Consider the following 7,500-nt stretch of genomic DNA (forward strand, 5'->3'; position numbering starts at 1 on the left):
GCTTCTCATTGTTTCATTTCTTGTTTCGATTATTATCCTTCTTCATGGCCGGTCAATTCAAACCAGGGTTTGGTTCGTTTGGCTTCTGCTATGTAAATGTAACCATGTTAACACTCTCAAATCGATATGGGTATAAATTATCGATTACTCAAGTATCTACAGTAAATAGCTTTTATGCATGACGGTGAATAATCGAATTTCGATTTGTGCCTATAATACTTCATGAATAAATGATTGCCTATATTGTTACATAATATAGCAAAGATCATGAGATAAATATCCGATGAAACGATTGTAAATGAATGTAATAAAAGGAGTTGCTCACTTCATTTCCTCCTTGGTTGTAGTTGTGCTCCTTCGTTATAAGTGTAGAATTCTTTCGGATATTTGTGGATTTCCAGGGATGTGTTTAATAAAACAAACTCCGGATTACTATTTGCCTGATAGCTTGGACCCACGGGCGAGCTTAAAATGGTTAAACTCCAGGTTTAACACTCGAATGAGGTTTCATATATATATATATATATATATATATATATATATATATATATATATTTATATATGATGGCCGTCCACTTGTGATCGAGGAAGGCTATTGTTGACCTTTAGGAACAGTGTGCGCTCTAGGACTAACTTATATCTTGCATTTGCAGCTCCGTTGCTGGCTAATGTGTGTATATATATATATATATATATATATATATATATATATATACTAGCTGACGTACCCGGTAATTCCCGGGAAAGCAAGGCTTTATCCCTTGGTTCCATTCGCATAATTGTCTAACTAATCCAGTAACAACAATACAAAGTATGTAGCCCTTAAAACGGTTTTTGTGCATTTACAGAGAACAGCGAACAGTCTTACACAGGATCTTGTTTTTAGGAATTCCCAATAAGTTATGAATGCCGAAATGGTGAAGTCAGTTATGTAATAACATGAAATTAATTACCCGATAGTAAGAATTCAAATAAAGTAGCCCCGAAAAGGCTTTAATGCGTTCCCAGACTATACAGAACTTAGGAGGAAATGCTAATAAGGTATGTATACTAAAATTGTGAAGCATGTTACGTAATAACAGGCTAATCAGATATGAGATAATAACAATTCGAAGTAAATAACTCTGAAAAGAGCTTTTGTGCTTTCCCAGAAAATATTACCCACAGCGGCGCTAGTGTTGGTATATTCGTGAATAAGTCACTAACCGAAATAAGTGGATCTATTGTTTAGGAAAATACTATTTACTTGTTTAAGGGTTGTACTGGATAAATAATAACTCTAACATTTCAAATACTAAGAAATAAGCATACTCAATTTGATTTATACCAAATGATTTAGGAAAATGAATGGGTTATTTCCCTTGGCTGTTAAAATGAAATATATTAGATATATATAAGGATCCCTTCCAGGGTCCTATAATCTATTTTTTCAACAATCTGAGTATGCCATGAGGCTTCCAGACATGCGTTCTACTCACTTGTTCTACTTACTTGTCAATTATTGAGTTAGTGATTTGTGTCTTTGGAGTTAATTTAACTCCAATTTTAACATAAATAGTGCTGGCCAGCACCCTCCATCACTTTTGTGACCTCTCTCTCATTCTCTCTCTCTCTCTCTCTCTCTCTCTCTCTTTATACATACACACACACACACACACACACAGACACACACACACACACACACACACACACATATATATATATATATATATATATATATATATATATATATATGTGTGTGTGTGTGTATATGTATATAAATCCGAAGGAATTCTACAATTCTGCAGGAGGCAGATTGATAGATCCGTTAGATCGTCATTTTGAATACCTGACAATATTTGTTCCAACGTTCAGTACTCAGAGTTCGAATCCCGCCGATTTTGCCTCTCTTCTTTTCAGGGTCGCTAAAATATCTTAACTATTCGGGAAGATTATTGATTGATAAAATCGTTATAGTGTTGAACGTGAAGTCTTTTGCAACCTGTTCCATCTGTGTACGTTCCGAGTTCAGACTGCTGACTTACAGACTTACCATCAATTGTAAGGTTATTGCGAAATGATGACATTTCGTCCGTAGTTATAGAGTCTGTCAATAAAAAGTGTAACGAAGCTGCAAGACTAAAACGGCATAAGTCGATTAGAACTCTACCCATTCGGGTTATACAACACGAATATCACACACACATGATTACCTGTCACACGTACGCAGGTGTAACCTGGAAGCCTATACAAACCTTTCGCTAATTCTTTGAGGTGCTTATATAGCTGTGAGCATACATAGGCACCTTGTCGGCCCGCTCAATCTTGACCCAGTGGACCATAGAAATTGTGGCTGCCCTAGCAGTTGGATGGTAATAATTTTCAGTTGAGTAGGCTGGAGCAACGTGAAATGATGTACCTTGCTCAAGAATAATGCACTGCCTGGTTCAGCAATCGAACCAATGTCCTTATACTCGTGAGACCAACACCTTGTCAGCTGAACCACACACCTTCACACTTCACACACATGGCACATTATGTCCGAATAGTTAAAAAACTCGCTTCGCAATTATTGTGATCTAAGATCATATATTTATATGCATATGCATGCATGCACGCATGCATACATACATACATACATATACATATGTATATATATATATGTGTGTGTGTATATCTATCTATCTATCTATCTATCTATCTATCTATCTATCTATCTATCTATCTATCTATATGTATATATATATATATATATATATATATATATATATATATATATATATATATATATATATATATAACGTGAGAGAGTTAGGGGTTGGGGGTTCAACCCACTAAGGGATATATATATATATATATATATATATATATATATATTATCAAAAATTAGCACGAAGCATTTAAAGTCCCAACTCAACCGCCGAAAAGTACCATAATAACAAAATAACAGTAAGTGAGGAAACGGGTAAAGAATTAAGAAATTAAAAAGCATATCATTATACCATTAAAGATAATGCCATTCAGATGCTCATATACCCATGGTTTCGGGTGCTGGCCCAATTGGCCTCAACCTTTATCAGTATGAGTTACTGAAAAAAAAATCCAAATCCGCCACGTTATAAGTCCATTAGCGTCCTGGTTTGTTTTGCGCCAAAACCAGTCCACACGATGTAAATATATTTATGAGCAAAATATCCGAATGCTTACATTCGCAACAAGATATTACTATTGTTAATATCATCTGTGGTGAATATTTTAAATTGATAATATTAACAACAGTAACATAGGCGGTTCCAGGTTTAATAGCATTATATAGCTATAAAATTAAAAATTGTCACGAAGCATAAGGATGCGCGAAGCATCAACCTGTTTAGAAATAGAAGTTAAATTCCCAATTCAACCGCCGAAGAACGCCATAATAACAGAAAATAATAGTAAGCGAGGAAACGGGTAAAGAATTAAGAAACTAAAAAGCATGCTATTAAAAATCATGCTATTCAGATGCTCATATACCATGGTTTCGGGTGCTAGCCCAATGGGCCTCTCTCTGTATATATATATATATATATATATGCACGCAGAGTAAAGCCACTTGGCACACATTGATCTTAAACTCTGTTGTGCTGGTGCACTGAGTTTTAACGTTTTAACTAACTTCCGCTGTTTACAGCAGTGCTTGGAAGGAAGGTGTGTAACGTGTGATCGTCGCATTGACCACGACAGAGGAAGTTGAGCAGAGGATCTGCATCAAATTTTGCCAAAAGTTTGGCGATACCTGCTGAGAGGCTTACGCAATGTTTTCAAAAAGTTTTCATCGTTCTCGACATAATCAAGGAGATCTTGTGCGACAGAAACCCGAGTGACATTTTGGTCAGCTGAAATCAGTTTTGGCACAAACTTGACAGACACACGTCTCATACCCAATCTTCAGTGATAATGGACTGAACTGAACCGTAACTAATCTGCAAATCCTCTGATAACTCACGGATGTTGATTCGACGATTTCCCCGCACAGCTGCGATGTTTTTCTTAGTTCTGCTGGTTGCTGGTCTCCCAGAATGTTTGTCAATCTTAGAAACGTCTGAACCACTCGTACACTTGTGTGCAGCTCATACACCCCTCTCCATACACTTCCTGCAACTTTGTGAAGACCTCTGAGTAGGTATCGCCATGACAACTTTCTTTGTCATGGTTGATGCGACGATCACACGCTACACACCTTCCTTCCAAGCACTGGTGTGAACAGCAGAAATGATCCAGAGCGTTAAAACTTAGTGCGCATGCACTGTAGAGCTCAAAGACAATTTTTGCCAAGTGACTTTACTCTGCGTGCTTTAGCTTCGTTAGTATGGCAACAGTCCGGATACTTATTGATCAGACCTTGTATGTATATGTACTCTACATGCAACGTTTGAGTTGAGGTCTTTCCATAGTAAATAATTGACATCCTTTGCTTAACAACCAAAACATTAAGATATGTGTGTGTGTGTGTGTGTGTGAGTGTATGTGTATGTGTGTGTATGTGTGTATGTTTGTGTGTGTGTGAGTGTGTGTGTATGCATACATATATATATGTACGTATTATGTATGTGTATCTGTATAATCTTAATATATAGAAGTTATAAGGTAGGCGACCTTTTCAAATAACTGTAATATATTTATAATGCAGAATATAAGCATACAGAAGTATTTTGGTAAGGAGAGAGAGAAAGAGGGAGAGAGAAAGAGAGAGAGAGAGAGAGAGAGAGAGAGAGAGGGGGGGAGAGAAAGAGAAAGAGAGAGTATACCTTTTAAGTTATGGAAGGAAACCATTCCCACCAACCAGTCATAATATGCATTGGTATTGACTGCCTATTTATGTATGTATGCATATAAATAGAGGATATTAGTTTTGTATGTATAAAAAAAAACAAGAAATTGTTTCTGAATGTTTATTTTCTATGGACGGAAATTGATTTTGTCAATTAAAAATCTTCAAACTCTTAAAAGACATCTCCATGTTAGATGTCTGAATGGGCTTTATTTAAATGACAGCAGGAAAAACAATAAAATGCTTTTTGTTTTTTCATGAATAATATAAATGTACAATTCGTTTTATTCCACATCGTACTATACAGTTAAAAAAACAAAATGTTTGTCTTATTTCTCTAAGATAGTTGTGCATCCGTCTATGTATATAAATATGTCTGATTAAGTGGTAAAAGTGGAAGAAAATAAATGTTTTCTGCATTTGTATTCACTGCATTCGTAACGTCTTCTGCTCGTGTTTTATAGTCCTGTATTAGTTTCGGATATTTGTTATCTGAAAATACAAATTTAACATGGTACAAACTTACTTGAATATCACAGTTTTCGTAGTATGAAGCGCCTTGAATATCACTAAGTAAATTTGACCTGAACTACAAAAATATTTTAATTTACTAGTAAAATTTTTGCTTTGGGCTACTCTCTAATATGAGTCTTTTCCATCTTTTTTTTTTGGGGGGGGGGGGGGAAATTTGGAACTTTTTAATGAAATTGAATTGGAAACCATGCAGTGCAGTAAACAGTGCCCTAAATACCTGTAAAATGGGCCTCTTTATGTCTCAAATATTAGTTTCAAATCTTGGCACAAAGCCAGCAAGTACGTGGGAGGGGTTGACTACATCGACCCCAGCGGTTACCGGGTACTTGTTTCATCGACCCCGAAAGGATTAAAGGCGAAGTCGACCTTGGTGGAATTTGAACTCAGAATGTAAAGATGGACGAAATGCCGATAAGCATTTTACCCGGCGTGCTAACGATTCTGCCAGCTTATAGTCCTTTTCGTCTCAAATATTAAGAAATATCAGAATCCAGGTTAAAGTTAGTTGGATCGCAGCTCGAACAGCACTGTTTCTCTCATGGACAGCTCTGTGAGAAGACTGAAAAATCTTTGCCTAAACGCAATAAATGAGGAAAAAATACCTTGTTCCTCACAAAGCCTTTAACTCATAATAGGCCGTTCTTGTTTTGTCTCCTGTAAATTAAAATATTCTTAAATTCATATATTTTACGAATGCCGAATAATTGAAGGCGGTGGTTTTAAACAATACTTATATATTTTGGAATACATTATAGATATATTAATTTCCTCTGCTGTTTACAAGTGTTTGTGCCTAGAACAGTTAAAATTTCTTACTTCTATCACGGAAGATTAAAGAGAACATTCTTTTAAGCTATTATTCTTCAAAGACCCGAACGGTAAAAGATCCCAGGATTTCTGAATCTGAAGAAAAGGCTCAAAATGCTGTCAATGAATCACAAAAGGAGTTCAATCACTAAGGATTATGGATCAGAATAACAAAGAACAAATCGGTATGAATCGTATTAAACGATAAAGCAACAGAAATAAAATGAAAACTGCCAAGAAGAAAGATGGAATTGCCTTCAAGAAACCAAGAACCACCTCTTTGAACACGAGGGGAAAATAGCAAGTTAAAAGAAAAGGCAGACTTCGAATATAAAACTTAGATTATGGAACTTATCCAGTTGGATTATGTCCAAATGCAATGGTAAAAATTACTACTCCTTTTCCTCTTCTTTCTCCTTCCTCCTTCATCTTTTCCTCTTCTTTATTTTTGTCTTTCCATCTATTTTACTTATCCTTTTCTTTGTATTTATCTGTCTCTCTCTCTGATTCTTTACTCTTTTCTCCTTTCTTGATCTTGTTCCGTTTCTTCAAGTATTATAACCATTGCTTTTGTTCTTACCTTTCCTTGGTCCCTATATTATCAATCTCCATTTTGTTTTCTTCCTTCCCGATTTTTTTTCTCCTTTGCCTACACGTATCTAAACAAATAGAACCAACCATGATTTTAACTTTTCAAGTCATGAGAGGATATCGCAACGGATTATATTAGCGGTGATATGTTTCTGAGACTGACCAATCGCATTTCTCAAGAATAATGTCACCTCTATAAAACTCATACCTAACAATTAGAATGTCAATCTCATTGCCAATACGAGCGCTTAAACAATTGTTGAATGGAAAAGCAGCAGAATCATAAGACTTCTTTTCTGTGCCAAGATACAACTCTTGCTTTGAAATGATTTCTTTTATTATAAGATACCGGGATCGATAAAGGAGGATGGCTGCCACGTTTAAAATACAGGGCAGATTTATCACCACTCAAAGTAATATCATCCATTTCTGACAGCTAATCACATATACTTGCCGAAAAACGTAATGCGTCGCAGACGAGAATAAAGAAGGGAAACTGTAACACTATTCTAAGTGTTTCTGGGGAAGTTCTCTTTGATCTTCAGGGAAAGTCATATCAAAATAGTGACTATGCAATGGAAACATGAATGGAACTGCCACGGAAGTTTTAGAGAACATGAACATGGTTTTAATGCGATTAATTGTTTTGTAGTTGCCATTCCAATTTTTGGAAAAGTGTTTCATAATAAGACAAAAATACAGAAACGTGAAGTTCTCTTCAGTTTCATTAAGCAATGATCAAACATCAGCTAACAATTTATTGCCTGAAATAATTACAA

The 7,500-nt window shown here is 35.6% G+C and overlaps 1 long non-coding RNA gene across 1 annotated transcript in view; it reads right to left on the reverse strand.

Annotated features, from left to right (window-relative positions):
- Positions 1–5,033: 5,033 nt before the first annotated feature.
- LOC128247850 (uncharacterized) overlaps positions 5,034–7,500 on the reverse strand; it is a 22,310-nt gene continuing 19,843 nt past the window's right edge. Inside the window, exon 2 of the long non-coding RNA XR_008264174.2 lies at positions 5,034–5,281. This is a non-coding gene — a long non-coding RNA (uncharacterized LOC128247850). The remainder of the gene's footprint in view (positions 5,282–7,500) is intronic.

The sequence above is a fragment of the Octopus bimaculoides genome, chromosome 5 (assembly GCF_046866305.1).
Source record: "Octopus bimaculoides isolate indiv1 chromosome 5, ASM4686630v1, whole genome shotgun sequence".
Lineage (NCBI taxonomy): Eukaryota > Metazoa > Mollusca > Cephalopoda > Octopoda > Octopodidae > Octopus > Octopus bimaculoides.